The sequence below is a fragment of the Moschus berezovskii genome, chromosome 9 (assembly GCF_049115385.1).
Source record: "Moschus berezovskii isolate FMDL1 chromosome 9, NW_MosBer_1.0, whole genome shotgun sequence".
Lineage (NCBI taxonomy): Eukaryota > Metazoa > Chordata > Mammalia > Artiodactyla > Moschidae > Moschus > Moschus berezovskii.
This window is the reverse complement of record NC_142468.1, coordinates 38,711,626-38,736,928: the sequence shown is the minus strand read 5'-3', so window position 1 is coordinate 38,736,928 and position 25,303 is coordinate 38,711,626.

Below are 25,303 nucleotides of genomic sequence, written 5' to 3'. Positions count from 1 at the left end.
AGTTGACTCACTGGAAAAGACTCTGATGCTGGGAAAGTTTGGGGGCGGGAGGAGAAGGGGACGAAGGAGAATGAGATGGCTGGATGGCATCACCGACTCTGTGCACATGAGTTTGAGTGAACTCCAGGAGTTGGTGATGGACAGGGAGGCCTGGCGTGCTGTGATTCATGGGGTCGCAGAGAGTCGGACACGACTGAGCGACTGAACTGAACTGAACTGAACTGGGCTTCCCTGGTGGCTCAGATGGTAAAGAATCCTCCTGCAGTGTGGGAAACCTGGGTTCGATAGCTGGGTTGGGAAGATCCCCTGAAGGAGGGCACGGCAACCCACTCCAGTATTCTTGCCTGGATAATCTGGATGGACAGAGGAGCCTGGCAGGCTACAGTCCATGGGGCGGCAAAGAGTCGGACACAACTGAGTGACTAAGCACAGTTAGTCACTTAGGGAAGACAAAATGTGAATCCCAGGGGAATTTCCACTGAATTCCTAGAACACAGGTACCCTAAATGTCATGTTCTTTTGGTCCAGTCTACTTGATCCCTAGGAACATTGTCTGAATATCAGTAACTGTTTTCAAGGTAGCCCACCTTTCTCGTAGTGTCTTCCAGAAGCCACTATCATAAGGAATCCCTTCAACATGCTTCTGCATTCAGTCGTGTCTTTGCGGGAGACTGGGGACACCTAGTTTGTCCACAATCTGTAGGGTGTCTAAGGGATCTCTCACCTTCAGGGTGGACCCACAAGATAAGCTTTTGGGGAGGAGGTTTTGTTTAGTCTTGTGTTAGCTATTAAGGAGAATTCCAAAGCGAAAGATTTGCTCTTGGTCATCTGAGCAATTCTTTCCCCTTGAAGAATTTCAGGGCAATCCAGTTTGGCTCAGAATGTTTGTTGGTTGGTCACTAAGTTGTGTTTGACTCTTTTGCAACCCCATGGACTATAGCCCACCAGGCTCCTCTGTCCATGGAATTTTCTAGGCAAGAACACTGGAATGGGTAGGCATTCTCTTCTCCAGAGGATCTTCCTGACCCAAGGATGAAACCTGTGTCTCCTGCACCTCCTGCACTGGCAGGTGGACTCTTTACCACTGAGCCACCTGGGAAGCCCTTGGCCCAGAATATGCAGCCCTTAATTGAAGTAAAAGCAGGTCTTTCTTGGAGTAGCTGTGAGCTATAATAGTTTCACACCATCCCACATCAGGAATGATATGACAGCACTTTGTGGTTGTAGGAAATACTTCAAGAAAATATACTGAGATACTTTTTATGAATTTCTTTCTCCTCTAGTATTTATTGAGCTCAATCGCAATTTATTCTCAGACATTCTGATTTAATTACCTAGGCTGGGGACCAGGGCTCCTAATGAGCTAAAAGTGAGGCCTACAACGGCAGCCACCAACTACCCACACCCTTCATTCCACACATGAGGAAATTGGGGGATTAATTAAAATGGCACCAATATAGCATATCTAAGTAAAAATTTTTTCATAAGTAAGTAGTTAATAATTTTTAAAACCTGAACCTTTTTGACCAAGGGAGGCTTAACTGTTTGGACAATTGTTTACCATTTCCACTTGTTTTTTTCTAGGAACTAAAGGTCTTCATTATCCCTGATATTAACTCTGTGAACACAGATTAACCTTTCTAACCTTTTTTTTTAAAGAACTACCAGCCAAATATTTACCCACAGGAGCTGACACAAACAAGTTTAAAAAGAAAAAAGAATAAAACTTAAAATAACATAGTTGACTCTCACTTTCAACTTTCTCTAACAAAACTTTAACATACAAAGAGTTAGAAGAGCTATTTTTAAGTAGCTTACAAAATTAAAAACAAAACAAGGATTAAAATATGAGAGGCTAGGCTTCCCTGGTGGTCCAGTGGTTAAGAATCCACCTACCAATGCAGGGGACACAGGTTCAATCCTTGGTCTGGGAAGACCCCACAGGGCAATTAAGCCTGTGTGCCGCAACTACTGAGCCCACACTCTAGAGCCTATGCTCTGCAACACGAGAAACCACTGCAATGAGAAGCCTCCACGCCTCAAAGAACAGTGGCTCTCACTTGCTGCAACAAGAGAAACCACACACTGCAACAGACTCAGCCAAAAATAAATAAATAAATAAATTATCTTTTAAAAATCCAAGAGGTAAACAGGTGCCATGGTAATTTTTTAAATGGCTGAAACTTCTTTGACACACCCCCCTTTAAGAGCAGGGTCTGTTCCCTCCCCTTGACACAGAAAGGTTAGCGATTGGTTTAACCAATAGAGCAGGGCTCAACACACCTTTTCTTTAAAGGACCAGATGGTAAATATTTTAGGCTTTGCAGACCATATGGTCTCTGTTGCAACTACTTAACTCTGCATCAGAGCATGAAAGCAGCCATAGAAGGTATGTAAATGAATGTGTTCCAATGATACCTTTTTTATAGAGACAGGTGGCAGGATGGATTTAGCATCAAGCCATAATTTGCTGATCCCTGCCATCAATAGCGGAGAAGGCAATGGCAAGCCACTCCAGTACTCTTGCCTGGAAAATCCCATGGATGGGGGAGCCTGGTGGGCTGGAGGTCGGACACGACTGAGCGACTTCACTTTCACTTTTCACTTTCACACATTGGAGAAGGAAATGGCAACCCACTCCAGTGTTCTTGTCTGGAGAATCCCAGGGACGGGGGAGCCTGGTGGGCTTCCATCTATGGGGTCACACAGAGTCGGACATGACTAAAGTGACTTAGCAGCAGCAGCAGCAGCCATCAATAGAGATGCTCTGTGACTGCTGAAAGTGACAGTGTTAACTGCTCAGTCATGTCCGACTCTTCCAACCCCATGGACTGTAGCCCCCCAGGCTCCTCTGTCCATGGCATTCTCCAGGCAAGAATTCTACCTTGAGTTTACCATTCCCTTCTCCAGGGGATCTTCCTGACCCAGGGATTAAATCCAGGTCACCTGCATTGCACGCTGATTCTTTATCACTGGGCCACAAAGGAAGTGCTATGATTGCTGAGGTGAAGTCATAAAAGGCCACAGAGATTCCACCTGTGTCTCCTAGAACACTCAACTTCCTCTTGGAACTTGGCCACTATCCTGAGAGAAGCCCACATCAGAGAGAGAGGACCCACACAGGTGCTTCATGTCATCCAGGTGCCAGCATAAGAGTGAGGAAGCCTCCACATGATTCCAGTTTCCAGCCTTTCAAATCCCCCCTCAGCCTTTGAGTCTTCTCTACAGAGGTTTTGGACATCGTGGAGCAGAGATAAAAGGTCCCCATCATGCCATCTGAATTCCGTAAGGATAATAAAACTGTTGTTGTTTTATGTTACCAGGTTTGAAGGCAGTTTGTTGTGCACCAATAATGAGGATAGACGTTAACTGAAAAAAATTAAGAGCCCACATGGAAGGCTAAGAATCAGTGCTTGACACTGTTGTGGTTTCAGATACTTTGCTGTTGTTCAGTTGCTCAGTCATGTCTGAATCTTTGTGACCCCACAGATAGCAGCACACCAGGCTTCCCTGTCCTTCACTATCTCTGGGACTTGGCTCAAATTCACCATTGAGTCAGTGATGCCGTCCAAACATCTCATCCTCTGTCGACCACTTCTCCTCCCGCCTTCAATCTTTCCCAGCATCAGGGTTTTTTCCAATGAATCAGCTCTTCTGATCACGTGGCCAAAGTATTGAAGTTTCTGCATCAGTCCTTCCAATGAGTATTCAGAGTTCATTTCCTTTAGGATTGACTGATTTGATCTCCCTGCTGTCCCATGGATTCTCAAGAGTCTTCTCTAGCACCACAATTCAAAGGCATTAATTCTTCAACACTCAGCCTTCTTTATGGTCCATCTCTCACATCCATACATAACTACTGAACAAACCACAGCTTTGACTACACGGACCTTTGTTGGCAAAGTGATGTCTCTGCTTTTTAATATGTTGTCTAGGTTTTCATAGCTTTTCTTCCAAGGAGCAAGCATTTTTTTTTTTAATTTCATGGCTGCACTCACTTTCCACAGTGATTTTGGAGCCCAAGAAAATAAAATCTGCCACTGTTTCCACTTTTTCCCTAGGTACTTTGTAAGTAATACTTAAAATTTATGATGCTAGTCTATACTAGAAAAGCTTTCTAACATTAAGTAGTGTGAACTCTGCTAGTAGTCACATTTAAATTACAATGAATTGATTTCATCACAGCAAGCAAGAGAGAATGCCAACGTAACCAAGTCAGTCTTTTGTAACCTAATCTTGGAAGTGACATCCATTACTTTTGCCACATTCTACTTATCAGAAGCAAACTGATGCTGAAGCCGAAACTGCAATACTTTGGCCACCTCATGCGACGGGTTGACTCACTGGAAAAGACTCTGATGCTGGGAAAGGTTGGGGGCGGGAGGAGAAGGGGACGACCGAGCATGAGATGGCTGGATGGCATCACCGACTCTGTGGACATGGGTTTGAGTGTACTCCGGGAGTTGGTGATGGACAGGGAGGCCTGGCGTGCTGTGATTCATGAGGTCGCGGAGAGTCGGACACGACTGAGCGACTGAACTGAACTGAACACACAGAGGCAAAATTATTGAGGGGCAGTTTAGAAACATGCCTACCTCAGGATGTAAGAGAGGTTAAGTTTTAGGGGGAATGTTTGCATACCTAAAAATAGGCTTTTTCTACTATCACATTTAATTGATAGTTTGGTCATGGAATTGGAGTTAGGCTGACTCTCCCCCCACCACCTTTACCAGAGGATGGGCTGCCCTGAGGAGACAGAAAGGGGGAAGCCAGACATGCAAGGTGAGGATGTCGAGCTCTTTAATGGCCCCCGCTGCATGAGGAAAAGTCAGTATGGTCTTCTTCATATTCCCTAGAGGACCTAGCCAGATGCAGAGCAGGTGAAAAAGTGTCGGAGGGCAGACCTAAGAAGACAAAACTTAGAACATAAAGCATCGAAAGCATCGGTTATGTACCAAACACGTGGAGACCTATGCTCTGAAGAAATAGTCATTACAGTGTATCTTTATCTCACCAGTCATCTGAACAATCTGCCTAACAGAAAACAGACGAATTGAGTGAAGATGAAATTGGGACACTGAAACATCAAAACAAAACAGACAACAGAAAAGCCAAAACCAAAATCAGTAAAACTTCTGAACAGGAACAAACATATAAGGACACAAACAGCAATGCTCAGAACCCAGCACAAAAGAAGGAGACATTTTATCTTTTATCTTTAACTGTTTTATCTTTATCTTTAAAGACATTTTATCTTTAACTGTTGAAGAGAATGGAAACAATACTTAAAACCTTTATTTGACATTTCTTTAAAAGAAAATTTTTTTTAAGTTGAAATGTAGTTGATTTTGAGGGCTTCCCTGGTAGCTCAGATGGTAAAAGAATCCACCTGTGATGCAGGAGACCTGAACTTGAACCCTGGGTGAGGAGGATCCCCTGGAGAAGGGAATTGTAACTTAGAGAATTTTAATAGACAGAGGAGCCTGGTGGGCTACAGAGTCAGACACAACTGAGCAACATCACCACATTACCATTGTTGATTTAAAATATTAGTTTCAGGTGTACAACATTTTCAATATTTTTATAGGGTAGACTCCATTTAAACTTATTACAACATAATGGCTATATTCCCCTATGCTATACATGCTGTACCCTTATTTTAAACATAATAGCTTGCACTGAAATTTCAATTCTTATATAAAACAAAACCTACTTCTAGATGGACATGAGGCTGATGAACTCCTATAAATGCTCTTTGCTTTTGATGAATCTCAAACATTGCCAAAGTGCAAGACAAATCCTGGTGAGAAGGTCCTAAAAAGGCACCTTGAGATGACACCAGTTAACATGTTCTGTGGAGAAACAGCAGAGTCAGCTGCTAAAAAGAAACCCTTGGAGAAGTATGCAACTCATGATCATGATGATGTATGAACACAGCAGGGGAAGAACACCATGCTAGTGAGCTATGCTGATAAATTTCATACCCGAGAGAAAAATCTGTAGGCTTCCTTCCTCATGAAACTGACACAGAAACGCCAGCTGTATAATTTCACACTGGAAAAACTAAGAAGTAGGACTAAATATGGAGCACAGTCATGGCCAGTCAGACATTGTGTCCAATAGATTTTCTTCAAAAATGAATGCTGTTGCTTCAAGACTTGTAGGGAAGTATTTTGGAGCTTCCCTTGTAGCTCAGTCAGTAAAGAATCTGCCTGCAATGCAGAAGACCTGGGTTCCATTCCTGGGTTGGGAAGATCCCCTGGAGAAGGAAATGGGTTGCCACTCCAGCATTCTTGCCTATAGAATACCTGTGGACAGAGGAGCCTGGCAGGCTACAGTCCATGGGGTCGCAAGAGTCGGACACGACTTAGCAACCACACCACCACCACCATCCCTAAGCTATCTACACACTCTATGCTCCCTGTGCCTTATGCACTTGGTTGGCAAGATCAGTGTCTGTTATGGGCATACCTGTTGCACTGAAAACAACTGATGAAATTTGTTCTTTTATCCATCAATTACCACAACTATTTCAGAATTTACAATGTAATTGTAAATTACATTACAACGTAATTTCTGTCTCTTCTCAGAATAATGAGAAGGGTAATGACCTGAAGGAAATTTATCATTCTCAGTGGACAGATAAGCATGATGCTTTTGAAATTTTAATAGATCTCCTGCAAGCACTTGTTTTATGTTTAGATGGTATCCATGGTGACACAAATTTGGGATGAAATAACAGTCTAGCTGGCCGAGCATTTGTCCTTGCAGTATATCAACAGATTTTCATTTCATATTTATCTCGGTTGTCCTTTGAAGTGTTGTGTCTTAACCTTTTTTAAAAAGTCCTATCATTTTCAAGAGTCTTTGGGTAAAATCTCCAGAGGGCAAATCTTTGATGTTTTCTTTGTAGTTAGCAGGATGACTGCAGCATTGCATTCACTAATGACGTGATGGAAAATATTAAAACTTAGCATGGATTTTGGTTTTAGGAAGCCATAAATTTTATAACCAAACTTAACACTCAAAGGAAACTTCCTTGGAAATTCCACAGACCTCAGGTGGAACAGTGGTAAAGAATCTGCCGACCAATGCAGGAGACTCAGGAGACCTAGGTTTGATCCCTGGGTTGGGAAGATCCCCTGGAGTAGGAAATGGCAACACACTCCAATATTCTTGCCTGGAGAATTCCATGATCAGGAGAGCCTGACAGGCTATAGTCCATGGGGTTGCAAAGAGTTAGAAGCGACTTAGTGACTAAACAACAACAACAGTACTTGGAAAAACTGCTCTACACATTTTATTATTTAGATTGAGCTGTAAGTATGAATATGATATTTCCAGACTACCTTCCTCAAATGCTTTGAATGAAAACTTACTCTACAAAAAGCATCCCAGAATCTCACTTTGTTTAAATATCCTGTATCTGTGTTGAACTTACAACACAGTCTGCTTCTAGACATAGCATCACTTTTCCCTTACTGATCACCTCAGGCAGACATTCAAGGGGGATTTTTCACAGGACTTTAGACATGTCACATGTCATTTCCCCCAAAAGTTTATTACATAAAAAGCCTTGGATCAGGAAAACAAGACTCACACAAGTAAAGAGAAATAAGGACAGACTCCTGAAAATCCTGAATATAGGCCACACCACAGAAACAACATAATCTAATGGGTGGGAGAGAAGGAAAGACCAGGAGCAAGAGACTCAGCTTTCAGGAGAATGCTACTCCTCGGCCAGCAGTGGCTTCTGTTCTTTACCAACAGTTGTTAACAAATCTTTAGGCAGTGGGAGTATCAGATTTTTTAGCTGGGAGACGCTTATGGGTAGCAACCTGGCCTGAAGGGAATCTAAACAATTTGCCTAAGGGAAGCCAAGCCCTTGGGTAGTTATCACACTGTTTTTAACTTCTAATGCAAGTTACATAACAATAAAAACAACATGTGTTTTCTGAGGACGTTCTTATGTATAATTTATAAACTTTTTTGTTTTTACATATGAATTATGATTCTGGAGGAGGTTGTGGGTTTTCTACAAATTGGTGAGGGGAGCTAAAGTTGTCCTAGGCTGCTCCTTCATGTCCACAGGTCTAAAAAGCACTGTTCTAAACTGTATGAAAGCACGGGGACTTCCCTGGTGGTCTAGTGTTTAAGAATCCACCTTGCAATGCAAGGGACATGATTCAAATACTGGCCAAGGAACTAAGATCTCACATGCCAGAGGGCAACTAAGCCTTTGAGCCACAACTACTGAGCCTGCGCGCCACAGTGAAGAGCCCTTGTGCCGAAACTAAGACCTAATTCTGCCAAAAATAAATAAATAAACACTAAAAACAAAACACAGGTGCAAAGAGTGACTCAGAGACGGTAACTGAGGTAACCTCTGACTCTGGAGGTAACCTCAACCTCCAGGTTACAGATGAAAACGCTGATGGTCAGGGCTAAGTTGATTTTAAAATTCGGTCTTAACACTGCATTGATGATGGCAAAATATTCCCATGGAGGGAGGTTACAGGAACAAGGAAGGAGATGTGTCTTTTCCTAACACCTGGTGATGTGGTCCTAAGCCCTAATGAGTCTGGAGAGGCACCTCCTCCCATGTGATAGCTTTTTGGGAAACAAATAATCTAAGCTATTTCAAGTCCTGTGGCGAGTTCAACTAGGATTTGGAGGCTCAGGAAAAAATCCAGATGGAGTGGCTTCAATTCAACACGTATTTACTGAGTACATATGTATTAGGCACTATGCTGGGACAAATAAGACAAAGGTCTCTATCCTCTGGGTCAAAGGAAGAATTTTTCACCTCTGAAATCCCAGAATCACATTCAGGAACTTACCTGAACATTCTAGCTCAAGGATCCAGCAAAACAACTTGCCTTGCATTTTCTAGAAGCTGGTTGTCTTTGAGATTGCGCACCATTTCTGAACAGAGTACAAAAAGTAAAATCTAAAAGATGCTCTGACCTGTTCTCTTTTAACGCAAATGCCTAACTCATGGGGGAAAAAAAAAACCACTGCAAATTTCAGCTGATTTTGCTCTTGCTCCATGGGGGACTGAGTTAGAGCAATTTTTAACTTAATGCATGCCAACTGTGAGCCAATTTAAAACAAATATGCTGGACCAAGCCATTCTATTGGGCAGGAATCAGAGCAAAGCCCATCCTAGCCTAGATCGGGGACATTCACCAGAACCTGAATGCCTGAGGAGAAAGACTAACAAATATTCCTCAACGGATTCTTGATTCTAACCACCATCCCCTCCTCCAAAACCTCTTTCTCTCCACACTTTCTCCACCTGAGAAAATGGCAAACCATCCACCCATCCAAGCCACACGTTGACACGTGACCAAGTCCAGACCATGACCAAGTCCTGTCACCTCTACCCTCCAATATATCTTAAACTCACTCACTTTTCTGTCTCCTACCATCACCACAACCCAAGTGACTGGTATCTCCCACCAGACAACTGCAATAGCTTCCTAGCTGCTGTGCTTACTTCAACCCTGACCTCTGTCAAATTCCTCAGATACATATGTGATTTAACTTGAATTGTTTATTGGATATTTCTCCCCTCAAAACATAAGCTCTATGAAGACAAAGACCTGATCTGTTTCGTTTTTTTATTTTAAAAAACTGTGGTATTCCTGGTGCCTACCTCAGTACCTGGCATACAGTAGGCATCAATAAAACTTAAGAGAATAAATGAATGCTTTGTCATCCCTGCATGGACAGAAGTCTCCTGTCCACACAGACAAGTAAGGCTTGGAATCCATTCTTAAGGGTCTTTTTTCCCCTTCAGAGCCACATGAGCCATTCCTCAATGAGAATTGAAACTTTTTTCTTCCTTCAGGCTGATTGTATGATAACCTTTTAGCAGAGTCTTTTAGGAAGAAATCACAGTTCCGAAAGACTCCAAACTAAGCCTGCTGCTGCTGCTGCTGCTAAGTCACTTCAGTCGTGTCCGACTCTGTGTGACCCCATAGACGGCAGCCCACCAGGCTCCCCCGTCCCTGGGATTCTCCAGGCAAGAACACTGGAGTGGGTTGCCATTTCCTTCTCCAATGTGTCAAAGTGAAAGTGAAGTCGCTCAGTCGTGTCCGACCCTTAGCGACCCCATGGACTGCAGCCTACCAGGCTCCTCCATCCATGGGATTTTCTAGGCAAGAGTACTGGACCTACCTCTTTCTAATGCTGTGGAAAGAGATGATATTTTATGAGGGGAAGAAAAAAAAAAAAAAAAACTTAAACCTTTTGAGGCACTACTGCCATCTGGTGGCAATAGTATTAATCTGCAAGCAAGCAACTACCCCACCTTCATTTTCTGATTGTCTCCCACTTTTCTGAAATTTAACAATGTCACCTTGCTTATTTAACTTATATGCAGAGTACCTCATGAGGAACGCTGGGCTGGAAGAAGCACAAGCTGGAATCAAGATTGCTGGGAGAAATATCAATAACCTCAGATATGCAGATGACACTACCCTTATGGCAGAAAGTGAAGAGGAACTCAAAAGCCTCTTGATGAAAGTGAAAGAGAGTGAAAAGGCTGGCTTGAAGCTCAACATTCAGAAAACAAAGATCATGGCAACTGGTCCCATCACTTCATGGGAAATAGATGGAAAAACAGTGGAAACAGTGTCAGACTTTATTTTTGGGGGCTCCAAAATCACTGCAGATGCTGATTGCAGCCATGAAATTAAAAGACGCTTGCTCCTTGGAAGGAAAGTTATGACCAACCTTGATAGTATATTAAAAAGCAGAGACATTACTTTGCCAACCAAGGTCCGTCTAGTCAAGGCTATGGTTTTTCCCGTGGTCATGTATGGATGTGAGAGTTGGACTGTGAAGAAAGCTGATCGCCAAAGAATCGATGCTTTTGAACTGTGGTGTTGGAGAAGACTCTTGAGAGTCCCTTATACTGCAAGGAGATCCAACCAGTCCATTCTAAAGGAGATCAATCCTGGGTGTTCATTGGAGGGACTGATGCTAAAGCTGAAACTCCAATACTTTGGCCACCTCATGCGACGAGTTGACTCACTGGAAAAGACTCTGATGCTGGGAAAGGTTGGGGGCGGGAGGAGAAGGGGACGACGGAGAATGAGATGGCTGGATGGCATCACCGACTCTGTGGACATGAGTTTGAGTGACCTCCGGGAGTTGGTGATGGACAGGGAGGCCTGGTGTGCTGTGATTCATGGGGTCGCGGAGAGTCGGACACAACTGAGCGACTGAACTGAACTGAACTCAACAATGGTTCTAATTTTGGAATAAAATTCCTTTGATCCATCATACCTTCTGTTCTGGAAATGCAGATGCTTCATTTCGAGGGCATTTTCTTGAATTATTTCTTTGATATTTTTCTCCCCATAATTTTCTCTTTTGAGATTTCTTACAATTTGGATGTTGTATCTCTTGAACTGGCTTTTAACTTTCTTATCCTTTTCGTCACATTTCCATCCTTTGTCTTTTTTCTTTTGTACTAGTTTTTTTTTTAGAGGTGATTTGTTTGGCTCTGGCAAAATATCTCCCAAAACAACCTTTGACAAAGCTGAGTTTATCCTTACTGAAGGAAGGGAGAGCAAAAACTTGATGGAGTCTCAGCCCCCTGAGGTATTCCTGAGATTTTGCAATCTGGTTTAAAGCAGGTCTGTCGATGCCAGGGCTTGATTAGGATTGAACAGGGGTTAACAGTTTAGGGTTGGGGGTCCCAGCTAGGCAGGGTTTTGAGACGCAGGTTTCAAAGAGTCTATCTAGAGGAGTAAACTGTTGCTTGATGCTATCTATAGGTAAGCTCAGCATTTACATGGGTTTGGGGGGAGGAAACTCCTGGAATAAACAATATTATTTATATCTTTCATTGCCTCCTGAAAAAGTTCCCAGTAATAATAAAGTTATACTTGTAATGAGTAGAATTAAACCAAAAAATAAATACTTACTGTAAACAGTAAGCTGTGTGGGTACAGAGGATTTCAGTTATCAGGGGTCTCTATCTTATTTTCCTTCCTTTCTGTTGAATTTTTCACTTCTACCACAGTATTTTCAATTTATAAGAGTCTTTCTTCTTCTGAAAGCTCCCTTTAAAAGTCTTTTTTCTTTGAGGGGACAAGATATCTGCAAGGACAGATAATAGAATTTTTTAAAACAAGTTTTCCTGCCAGCTCCGTGGCCTTAACAACATCTTCTGGGTTTCTTGTGGTGTCTGTCATTCACTCTGGGGCTTTTCTTGACTGAGGGCGAGCCTGGGCTGTATATGAGACGCAAGGAGACCAGGGGTGGGGCTAGGCAGGGTAGGAGGCTGGGCTTGTCTGTATAGGCTGATCATATAAGATTGCAGGATTTTGCCTCTCGTGGGCTCAGAAGTTTTCCCACTGAGGAATTATCCAGTCGCAGGTGGGTCAAGGAGAGTGTGGAGCAAGCCTGGTTGCCAGCGTTCTCAGAGTTGAGTTGCAGAAGGGGGCTGAGACATCACCATCTAACACTAACTTAGTTCCCATTTTCAGTACGGTATTCCTGTACTAGCTGTGCTTTTTGTTTGTTTCACTCACACTCTCTCTTTCAGGGACATCTGGTACTGCCACCACCTAATCTTTCCTACTGCTGCTGCTGTTAAGTCGCTTCAGTCATGTCCAACTCTGTGCAACCCCATAGACGGCAGCCCACCAGGCTCCCCCGTCTTTCCTAGGGGTTCTAAAAACTGGCTTGTGAAACTTCCCTGGTTGTAAGAGTCCACCTGCCAATGAGAGGACACAGGTTCAACCCCTGGTCTGGGAAGATTCCACATGCCGCGGAGCAACAAAGCATGTGCCACAACTACTAAGCCCATGCTCTAGAGCCTGTGAACCACAACGAACAGGAGCCCCTACTCGCCACACCTAGAGAAAACCTGAGTGCAAGAATGAAGACCCAGCACAACCAAAACTTTTAAATCTTAAATCTAAATAACTAAAATAAATTAATTAATTAAAATAAAAGTTGGCTTATTATGGCTTCCTCCACTAATAGCTTAGGGTATCATTACTCTGCTAAGTCAGTTTCCACAAAATGTAGTTGCTGTCATCTGCTTACCCAGGTTCTTTGTCTTGTGGGTTTATACATTTTTAACTTACTGTGCTTTTAGAAGACTTGGGATAGGCAGCAGAGATAAATGAATAGTGTTCATTCAACTCCATTTAACTAGGAATCTGCATTATATTCCTAAGGTCCCCTCCAACTCTAAATTCTATGATTTTTAGTACATTTTCATTAAAGCAAGAGTGAACATATTTGGGAATAATTCTGCAGGAAGAACAACTTAGGATTCTCATGTCCAAATGTATTAGGAGAAGAGAAGGAAAAAATTAAAAAAGAGAAATTTTTTATTTTTTTTTTCCTCCAAATAATCAATTTGGGAAGCCTTCATGGAAAAGGCAAAATTTATGGAACTATTTATATGATAAGAAATACACATTTTGACATGGAGTAGATGAAAAAAAATTTAATAAATAAACCTGAGAACTTACTTATTTATACATTTTAAGAACAGCAGAGGTGAAATAAAAAAGAAGTTGGGTGAGCCTACAGCAATCTTATTTTCGATCCAGAGTGCAACAAAATGAGGGAGACAAAAAAAAAACCAACAACAGAAGTTGTTTAAAGAAATGGAAAAGCTAATCTTCTAAAATTCATAGACAATATTGAGAGAGAAGAACAAAGTTGGAGGTCTCACTCCCAATTTCCAAACTTACTATATGGCTATGTGCTAAGTCACTTCAGTCATGTCTGATTCTGTGCGACCCTATGGACTGTAGCCTGCCAGGCTCCTCTGTCCATGGGATTCTCCAGGCAAGAATCCTGGAGTGGTTGCCATTTCCTTCTCCAAGGGATCTTCCTGATCTAGGTATCCAACTCATGTCTCTTGTATCTCCTGCACTGGAAGGTGGGTTCTTTACTGCTAGCACCACCTAACCTAAAACAGTGTGGTCCTGGCATGTGAAGTGAAAGTCATTCAGTCGTGTCCGACTCTTTGTGACCCCATGGACTGGACTATACAGTCCATGGAATTCTCCAGGCCGGAATACTAGAGTAGGTAGCCTTTCCCTTCTCCAGAGGATCTTCCCAACCCAGGGATTGAACCCAGGTCTGCCACATTCCAGGCAGATTCTTTTCCAGCTGAGCCACCAGGGAAGCACCAGGTCCTGGCATAAGGATAGATATATAGACCAACAATATAACTGAGAGTCCAGAAATAAACCCATACATCTATGGCCAAAAGATTTTCAACAAGATGCCAAGACGATTCAACAAGGAAAGAATAATTTCTTTCATAAATAATGCTGGGACCACTGGATATACCCACACTCCTACCTCATAAAATATCTCAAAAATTAATTCAAAATAGAACAACAGCCTAAATAAAAGAGCTAAAACTATGCTTCATGACTGTCTCACACACATATACACATGCACAAGTTTCACATTGACCTCTGCTCTAGCAATATCAAATACAAACACTTCATATTCTCTCATGATTCAGTACCATCTTGTATATTCCCTGCCCCACCCCTGGAATCAGCCATTTTTTCAAGGACTCCTGGTATGTTAGAGAAGGATGGTATTTGGAAACCAAGATCTGGCTACTAGATGCGCTTATTGCTGCTACTAGGGCGTCACTGCTTCCAGATTTTTTTCAGAGGACAGAGCTGGGAAGTCTATGAATCTAAGTAGGTGTGTTTCTATGAATTCATACCAACACTTCCAACACCAATACAACACCTAAGGGTTCTTTTGAACTTTGCCTCTTTTCATGTTTCCTTCTCCAATGGTGAGAAATCTGGCTCTCATAATCCCAAATATATTATTTGCTCAATCGACTTTCTTATTTGCTCAATGTAAACAGCTTCCCAGCCCTGTTGTTTGTCTCCTCGCCTTGCTCTTGGACACTAGTAGGCACAACACCAAAGTGCTCTGCGCAGTGCCTTCCTCTCCACTTTGGTGTGTGTGTTCTGGGGTGCAGGACAGCTGCCACATCACCTCCATGATGCTCACCCCCACCATGCCTCCACCTCACTGCCTCCATGCTGGGGAGGAAAGAAAACAAAATGAAAGAGAAGATTGAGGGTGGGGGATTGAAAGAGAACGGCAGATGTTCTCTCATTAAATATATATATACATATCTAGCTTAGGACCTCCCTGGTGGTCCAGTGGCTAAGACTCCAAGTTCCCAATGCAGGGGGCCCAGGTTCAATTCCTAGTCAGGGAACTAGGTCCCACATGCCCCAACTAAGAGTTCATATGATGCAACTAAAGATCTCACATGCCTCAACTAAAACCTGGTACAGCCAAATAAATAAATGTATTTCTTTTGAAGAAAAGCTATGACAAACTAGACAACATACTGAAAAGCAGAGACATTACTTTCCTGGCAAAGGTCGGTATAGTCAAAACTACGGTTTTTCTAGTAGTCATGTATGGATGTGAGAGTTGGACCATTAAGAAGGCTGATAGCCAAAGGATTGATGCTTTTGAATTTGACAGTCCCTTGGACCACAAGAAGATCAAACCAGTCATTCCTAAAGAAAATCAGTCCTGAATATTCATTGGAAGGACTAATGCTGAAGCTGAAACTCCAATACTTTGGCCACCTGATGTTAAGAACTGACTCACTGGAAAATGCCCTGATGCTGAGAAAGATTGAAGGCAGGAGGAGAAGGGGATGACAGAGGATGAGATGGTTGGATGGCATCACAGACTCAATGGACATGAGTTGGTGATGATCAGGGAAGCCTGGCATGCTGCAGTCCATGGGGTCGCAGAGTCAGACACCATTGAGTGACTGAACTGAACTGATTTCTTTTAAATTTCAGATTAAAAAGTCTTATTAGTATAAATACATCCCCAATATTGCATGTGACATACTTGAACCCCTCAAATTGATTGTTCACCTAAAAACTGGGCACCTTGTATTTTTATTTGCTCAATCCGGCAACCATATGACCATATTGTGAGAGGTTTTAATAAATATAAGAATTCAGACTTCATTCCATAGCTAACAAGGATCCATGAAGACTGTAGCACAAAGAAGTAACCATAGTAAAATAGTATTTGAGAGCAGCCAGAAGACAACATAATGGACATGAAGTTTTAGCAAGCTCCTGGAATTGAAGATGGACATGAGTTTGAGCAAGCTCTGGGAGTTGGTGATGGACAGGGAAGCCTGGCATGCTGCAGTCCATGGGGTCGCAAAGAGTTGGACATGACTGAGCAACTGAACTGAACTGAACTAAGAAGACAACAGCAACTGTCCCGGTAGGAAATTCTGGGATATAAGACAAGGATGGTAGAAGGAAAGAAAAAGGGTAAGATCTTGTGACTGGTTACAAATAGGCAGATGAAGAATGAGGAGAAATCCAATATGACAGGTGTTTAGTCTGGATGTCTAGAAGAATGACAGAGCTACTGATGGAAAGAGACAAGTCTGGAGGAGGAACTGCTTTGGAAAGAAACAAAACTAGGCTTTGAGATGATGCTTGTATAACTAAGTGAATGTTAAAACAGGAAAAAATAAGTTACCTCTTCTTCAGCACCTTCTCCCAGGCACTGCAAAGATGGGATGTTACTCCTTATCCTCACAGCCACCTTGCGGGGGAGGTATTATCATAATTTTCTTATGGACAAAACCGATGTCACCGGCAGGTGGCAGAGTTAGGATTTAAAGTCCCAGGTCACCTAACTAAAGTCTGGGTTTATTTCCTTTACTCCACACTGCCTGGGATTAGAGATATAGAAGCAGAACTCCAGAGTAGTCAAGTTCTCTTGCTCCATCAACAATGCCTTGTTTAGATCCTTGGCTATCACTTCCCCTCCCAGTACCCTCTGTGAAAATGTCCTTCCAATGATGTGGTCATTGATGGTGATCACTTAGACTTCTGATGGCAGTTTTTGGGGTCCGAAGACTACACAGAGGCAGAGAAGAAAGGGACAGAAAGAGTGACCTGTTCTTCCGCTCTCCAGCTACATTTCCCCCTCAGTTCTGGAATATAGTCTCAAAGTTTTTCACAAATATGGAACTTTCTTTTATAAAACCACACCTTTCTAAAGAAGCTGAAAACTTGATCATCAGTTCTAGCTGATGTATAAGCTTGTTGTTTCCCCATTTTTCTCTTGCTCCCCATCCCTGACACCTTGGCCCCAAACTCCTACCAAAACAGTGGAAGTCCTCATCCATGACATTTCACATGTGAGTCTTACCAAAGTCATCCTGTTCCCACTGATTCTCTGAAGTGCCACTGGACTTCTCTGGCAGTGCAGTGGTTAAGACTCCCTGCTCCCAATGCAGGGGGCACAGGTTTGATCCCTGTTCGGGAACTAAGATCCCATGTGCCATGTGATGTGACCAAATGAATTTTAAAAATAAACAAAACAGTTCTGGTATCAGTGTTTTTTAACATAGAGTCCTAAGAAAACAAAGCTTGAAGCAGAAGATTATGTACTGAAGCTTTGTTGATGGGGAATTCTAAGGAAGAAAGTGTAAGAGAAAAAAGAAGTGAGGTAGGGAAAAATTGAAAACAACATAAAGGATGTGTTACCAAGATGGCCATAGCTTCACTGCAAAGCTGGCTGCTTGACCATGGCATCGTGTCTCCAGGGAGGGAACACTCATGAAGCCACTATTTCTCAGAACAGTCCATCACACAGCAGAAAGAGTGAGCAATGCTGACTCCTTTCATCTCCTGTCTCTCATGGGCTAAGTTTTATCCATCCCCAGACAGAACTCCCCTACACTTCTGGATTGTATTACTCAACCCCCACCCCAAACCCTCCCAGGTAGCTTCTTGGGAAGCCAGAGCCTCTGCAATCCATTCTAGCCAAATTCCAGGTTCTTCAGTTCTTCCTCCCGGTCAGTACTACCTGTGAGGAACCCTCAGTTTGTGGGGGCTAGATGGGAGCAGGGAATGTTGTTTTATGACTGCAGGATAACTGATAGGGTTTCTGTGAGAACTCAGTCAAGTAATACCCAGTGCCTGGCATTCAGTATGCACTCAGCAAATGTTAGCTACTCTTATTAATAGTAATTAAGTGAAACTTTTGTGTATGATTGTCTTGTGATCTGTACACTGTTATGAACATCCTCCTCCAGTCCCTCCCCCTGCTCTAAGCCTTTGTTAGGCACCACAGGACTCAGTCATCACTCTGATACAGACACATCTGGGTGGTTCAACAATGCCATGGGCAGTGGTCCACAGCAGCGGGGGACAGTCGAGCAGCCAAATAGATTTTCAACAAATTGACAACAGTGGTGGCCAGGCAACACACAGCTATGCAATGGAGCTGAGTATCTTACCTTTAAAAAATATATAACTATCAATAATGCCTTTCATTGTTTCGCCACCTTAAAAAATTATTTTAAACATTTAACTTGTCTCTGAAATCTACTAAGGAAATAAATTGGTATTTCTTTTTGTTTATAAATCATAGCCATGTAGCTGAAGGATAATTTGCCCAGTCATGGAGTCATAAATTTGCTTCTGAAACCATGAATACAGGAGACCTCAAATGTCAAATGAATATCTGAAGGATATTCAAATTTGGGAAATTTGCTACATGATCCTCTAAGTTTGGTTAATCATAAATAAATATCCTTCACTTAATGATTAATTCAAATCTTAGTCTTGTCGCTATGGAAAAGAGGGCTCCCTTCTCTATGTTTTCTTTATGAGACACTCACTGCCATGGACGTAATGCTTGCTTTCCTCAATGGAACAACATCTCTTGACAAATGGAAATATGATTTCAGCAAAGAAATTGCTGTTCTATGTGTTAAAAATGGCATAAATATTCTGTTTTGATTCCTGATTAAAATATATGGAAAGGATTTTTATAGTCAAGGTAAATCTATGTGATGAATGTGATAGACATGAGCCTTGAAACAGTCAAAAGTGAATTGGGGGCTTTCATAAAATATACCTTTACTATTCTGGATATAAGAGTTGAACTTTTAAAGATAAAAACTGATAGAATTTATGATCTAATAAAAAATTTAAGTTTTAACATGGGTGGTTTCTAATAAATTTCCTAAATCATGATTTTCTTAGTGATGATAACAAGTGTTTATCATGAGTTTCTGGTACTTGTTTGAAACCTTTTGATGGCCTAGTTGCCCCGTTCCTGGATCCACATCACCTCCATTACCTGAAAACAGCTTTGGCTCCATCATTTCTGATCTTTGGTCTTGTACCTTAAACGTGGTACCCTCGGGCCACCCTCAGCAACTACCAGCCAGAACTAACCCAGTCCTTTGCCCCATCCTTCTGAGACTACCTTTGGCCTCAGGAGAGGAGTTGGGGCATGCACAGGACATGAAGTCAGGTGCTATTGAAGTTGCAGAGAGATACAAGAAATATTGGTAGATTTATGCATAAAGTATTGAACTTAAAGTTGAAAGACAGGAAAGAGAAAGTCAGGGAATCAAGGAGAGAACATTCCTTAAACATCTCTGTGTTTCAATGCCTTAAAGTTAGGAAATTTAATCCCTACAACAACCCTTTAATGAAGTTGTTAATCTTCATGTATGACTGTGAGAATAGCGGCTCTGAGAGGTTAGGTACCTCTTTCAAAGTCACTGAGCTGTAGATTTCTTAGGGAAAGCCTGTAGATCTCTTTGGTCACTGTGTACATGGATGAGTGGCATGAGACAGTGATAAGAAGGAGACTGGATGAATCCCTACTCAGCTATTTTTTTTAAAAAATGAAATTTTGCCATTTGCAACAACATGGATGGACCTGGAGGGTATCTTGCTTAGTGAAATCAGTCTGACAGAGAAAGACAAATACTGAATGTTATCACTTACATGTGGACTCTAAAAAACAAAACAAACTAGTGAATACAACAAAAAGAAAAGGACTCAAAGATACAAAGAATAAACTAGTAGGGGGAGGGACAGGATAGGGATCGGCCATTAAGAGGTACAAACTACTGTGCATAAAGTGAATAAGCTACAAGGATATGTTGTATACAAGGAATATAGCCAATATGTACTTGTTATTTATTGATTTTTTATTTTTGGCTGTGCTGGGTCTTTATTGCTACTCACGGTCTTTCTCTAGTTGTGCCAAGCAAGGGCTTACTTTCTAGTTGCAGTACCCAGGCTTCTTATTACGGCGGCTTACTTATCTTGCTGTGGAGCACAGGCTTTAGGGAGTGCAGGCTCAGTAGTTGCAGGACGTGGACTCAGTTGTCCTGCAGTATGTGGGATCTTAATTCCCAGACCAGAGATCAAACCCATGTCCCCTGCACTGGCAGGCAGATTCTTAAGCACTGGACCACAAGGGGAGTCCCATGCAATATTTTCCATTAACCATAAATGGAGTATAAAGTATAAAAATTTTGAATGACAATGTTATACATCTAAAATACAATATTATAAATCAACTGTATGTCAATTTTTTTAAAAGGCAGGAAAAAAAGAGATTGGAATGCTAAATTTCACCCATATAGTGAAGAGCCTACTATGTCCGTTCACAAAACTGTGCTGGCTTAGGTACTTGCTAGCTCTAACCAAGGGCAAGTGTACTTAACCTCTCTGTGCCTGAGTTTCCTTGTTTTAAAATAGAAAGGAGAAGAGTGATGCCATCATACATACCACAAAAAGTTTTGTTAGTTCCAATGAACTCATGTAAAAAAAAAAGAAAGAAATTCATAAACAGAAAAATGCCATACAAACCCAACTCAGTTCTCCTCTCTAGATGCAAAATTTCACACTCCAGCTGCGAAATTTCACAGACCAGGAGGACATAACATAAACACAACTTACAGAGAATAACCACAGCAGTGTAACTCAAGGTTTAACTGTCTTGGTATCTCAAAAGTCCTCCAGCTTACTGGAGAATACCCCAATTGCCACAATTTAATGGAAATGGTCTTGAACTCCCATCCTATATAAAATGAGAAAACCCAGCACTGTTTTCAATGTTTCTGAGCTTCCTTGGACTATTTCTTTCCTTATAGTTCTGTTTTACTCCTGATGATTGCTCTCTGCTGACTCAAATGCTTATACCATACCATCTGTACTAGATACCATCTGGATTCTTGAAGTGATCAAAATACCACTGGCACCAGATCATATATAGAGCAGACTTTTACTACAAATTTGGGGGCAAAGTTCATGGGGTTAAATATTAAGTATCCCTGTTCCTAAATGACCTTTGAACTCCTCTTCCTGTAAATTCCTCACTGGACATCTATTCACAAACTAACCAGCATCATTCTGCTTCATTTTTATTTTCTTTTGATTTCATTTTCTACCTGCTACCCATACCCTTGCCAAACCTATTATACATATGTAGCAATAATAACACTGTACCAGGCAGTATAAGTGCTTTATGTATGTTCTTTCATAAAACAGACACTTTCTTTCCCTGTGTTTGGTCCCTAGGTATCCAGGCCAAAACCCTTGAAGCTTCATCTTTTTTGTCTCAACAAATATTAAATGCATTTTTTGCTTGCTTGTTTGCTCCATTTTGCTAGAATAGTGCTAGCTTCTAGAGCTTTGGTAACAACTAAAACAGACTTAGTCTCTGACATCTTGGAACTCCATATTCAAAGAGGTGATAAAAGTAAAGACAATTCTGTTTTGAGAGATTTGTCAAAAACCTTGAGGTTTTTATAATAATCATTTTTATACTTGCTGCAATCAGTTCAGTTCAGTTCAGTCACTCAGTCGTGTCCGACTCTCTGCGACCCCATGAATCACAGCACGCCAGGCCTCCCTGTTCATCACCAACTCCCGGAGTTCACTCAAACTCATGTCCACAGAGTCGGTGATGCCATCCAGCCATCTCATTCTCCGTCGTCCCCTTCTCCTCCCGCCCCCAACCTTTCCCAGCATCAGAGTCTTTTCCAATGAGTCAACTCGTCGCATGAGGTGGCCAAAGTATTGCAGTTTCAGCTTTAGCATCAGTCCATAGATGACAACAAAAAGACAAATAGCAAAATAAGACAAAAATACAAAGGATGCCACACAGCAGGACGTGATTGGCACACAAGTCTTTCAGAAATAATAAATATTAATACTTTAGAAGCTGCTGAGATCATCTGGATTAAACTGGTGGACCCTGAGGCACTAGATTAGATAGGTAAGGAAGGTAGGGAGGACTGGGATAGGACGTAAATAGACATAGTGTTTGTGACCCTGGGATCAAATCATGATTCTTTCACTTACTATGTGACTCTAGGGAGCAACTCAATCTCTCTAAGTGTATATTTCCTCCTTTGGAAAATTGTGATAACAACAGTAACTTTCTTAAAGGATTGTTTTAGGAATTAAATGGTGGGGCGAGCAGGGGGAGGGTTCGGGAGAGGGTACATGCCAATCTCATTAAGCAATGCCAGAAGCCTGATAAATGCCAAGCAAATGTTCACGTATAAAGAAGCAAATGCTCTGCATTTAAGATCCTTACACTTTCACTTCTTATGTAGTTTTTTTCATATACATTATTATTTCAAAATTTCTAGCAATTTATAAAGTGGATATGATTATCATCCTCTTCATTAAGCAGAATTGGAAGTTGGGCTTTTCAGATATTAAGAACTTGAATAGGGCTTGAAAGGGACTCAGGCCAGTCCTCTGAATCCAGATCTTCCGACTCCTAATCTTTTCATTCCTGTCTTAAAAGTCAGTTCTTCCCACAGAATATGGGAATAAATTTAAATGTTTAAATGTTTGACAACCAATACCTTAGGCAAAGACTCTCACCAAGAGTAGGTAAGGCATGCAAAGGAGAGTCAGAAGTGGGAGTCAAACACAAACTGTCTACCTCAGCTGTTGTTGCCGTTCGGTCACTAAGTAATGGTCCTACTCAGGTAGGCCTTTAGAAATAATCGGTCAAATATAAGTCAACCTAAATGTCCACAAATAGGGTACCTCCTTACATGGTATACCAAGTAGCCAAGAAAAAGAATGAGGTAGATCTATGTGTACTGATCTAGAAAGATGTACACATACAAAAACAAAAATGGTAGGCGGTGGAACGATATACACGAAGGAGGCTTTAAGTGCAGTGTTTGAGAGAACAGATTCTACTCATTGGGTGACCCAGTCCGCCACTCTCCTTTCCTCATTTCCACATCCTAACCAGCCCCTCCCATAACCTCCATTTCTCCTGATCCTCCCGATCTTTTCTCTGGCCCACCCTTCCTCAGCCTCCTCTCTCCTCTCTGCCTGGGGCTCCTTAACTGGGGATGGAAACTGGGAGATGGTTGTGAAAGTTGTCAAGTGAGTGCTCCGTGATGTCTCCCAGAACATCAAGTAGGCATGTTTGCACCCCTTCCCCCCACTTGACACATACACACACACACACACCCTGCCCCCGCCCCAGGACAGAGCCTGAGAGCAATTGGTCCCTGCCTTGCGCCTCGGGGTTGACCAGCACTTCACACACATCGTGGGCACGCCCAACCTGCTTCCACCCTCATCAGCTCAGTTCAGCCACTCAGTCGTGTCCGACTCTGTGACCCCGGGTCACTGCTGTGCTAGTCTGCGAGTGCCTCTCGGTCCCAGGAGGCGGCGTTGCATTTGTCCCGATCCCATTCAGTCCTCACTTTTCCTGTTCGTTCTTGCTGCCTGTGAGACTCTTCTGCTGATGGTGTTGTCACACTTACTGCTGTTACAGCGCAGCTCTCTTATGCTCCAGTGTAGATCAGATTCACTTCAAACAGGAGACAGAATGAGAATGCCGGCCCTTACCCCTGAAAGAAGATAAGCAGAACCCTCCATCCCATACACTTCCTTGTGTGAACTAAATTTGGCACAGAATGCAGTAAACCCCTGGCTGTGAATTCAGCTCCTTAAATGGTAATGATAGTAGCCATGATCTTCGTTTTTTGAATGTTGAGTTTTAAGCCAGATTTTTCACTCTCTTCTTTCACCCTCATCAAGAGGCTCTTTAGTTTCTCTTCACTTTCTGCCATTAGTGGTATCATCTGCATATCTGAGGTTGTTGATATTTCTCCCAGCAAACTTGATTCCAGATTGTGCTTTATCCAGCCCAGCATTTCGCATGATGTATTCTGCATAGAAGCTAAATAAGCAGAGTTACAATATACAGCTTTGTCATACTCCTTTCCCAATTTTGAACCAGTCCATTGCTCTATGTCCAGTTCTAACTGATGCTTCTTAACTCTCATACAGGTTTCTCAGGAGACAGGTAAGGTGGTCTGGTACTTACAAAAAGTAAGGAAGAGAAGATAGGAAAGGAGACAAGAAGGAAGGCCAAGAGGTTCTGAGCTCAGATAATTCTGAAGTGGAAGAAGGCAGATTCGCTAAGGGGACATACAAATAGTATTAATATATATACATATATATAATATATTGAGGGGAAATTCACATAACACAAAATTATCCATTTGAAAGTGAACAAACCAGTGACATTTAGTACATTCACAATGTTGTGTAACCACCATTTCTATCTAGTTCCAAAACAGTTTCATCATTCCACAGTAAAACCGCATACTCATTAAGCAGTAACTCCCTACTCCTCCTCCCCCCCACCTCCCCTTGGGAACCACCAATCTGTGTTCTGTCTCCATGGATCTATCTATGCTGAATATTTCATATAAAGGGAATCATACAAAATAGAATCATATAATAATAAGACTTTGTGTCTGGATTCTTTGTCTTAGCATAATGTTTTCTAGGTTTGTCCATATAGGATATATCAGTACTTCATGATTCTTATGACTGAATAAAATTCCATTGTATGTACATAATACTATTTGTTTATCCATTCAGCTACTGATAGACATTTGGACTGTTTCCACCTTTTGACTGTTGTGAATAGTGCTACTGTGGACATGCATGTGCATGGACTTGTTTGAACACCCATATTCAGTTCTTTTGGGTATACCAAGGAATAGAATTGTGGAGCCATATGGTGCTGTGATTCATGGGGTCACAAAGAGTCGGACACGACTGAGCGACTGAACTGAATTGAACTGAACTGATGGTTATTTTATGTTTAACTTTTTGAGGAACTCCTACATTCTTTTGAAACTCTTCCTTAAGGCTATAATATTATAAATAATATTAGATATAAGAAATATTCTAAGTCAGAGTGTCTCAACTTGAGCAGTGTTGACATTTGGGGCCAGAGAATTCTTTGTTGCAGAAGCTAGAATGTGCACACTAGAATGTTTAGCAGCATTTCTGGCCTCTACTCAAGAGAAGACATCAGTAATATCCTCCAAGTTGTGACAATTAATTATACCTCAAGACATTGACAAATGTCCTCTGGGAGGAAAAAAGTGTCATCTGCCCTGCAAACCATC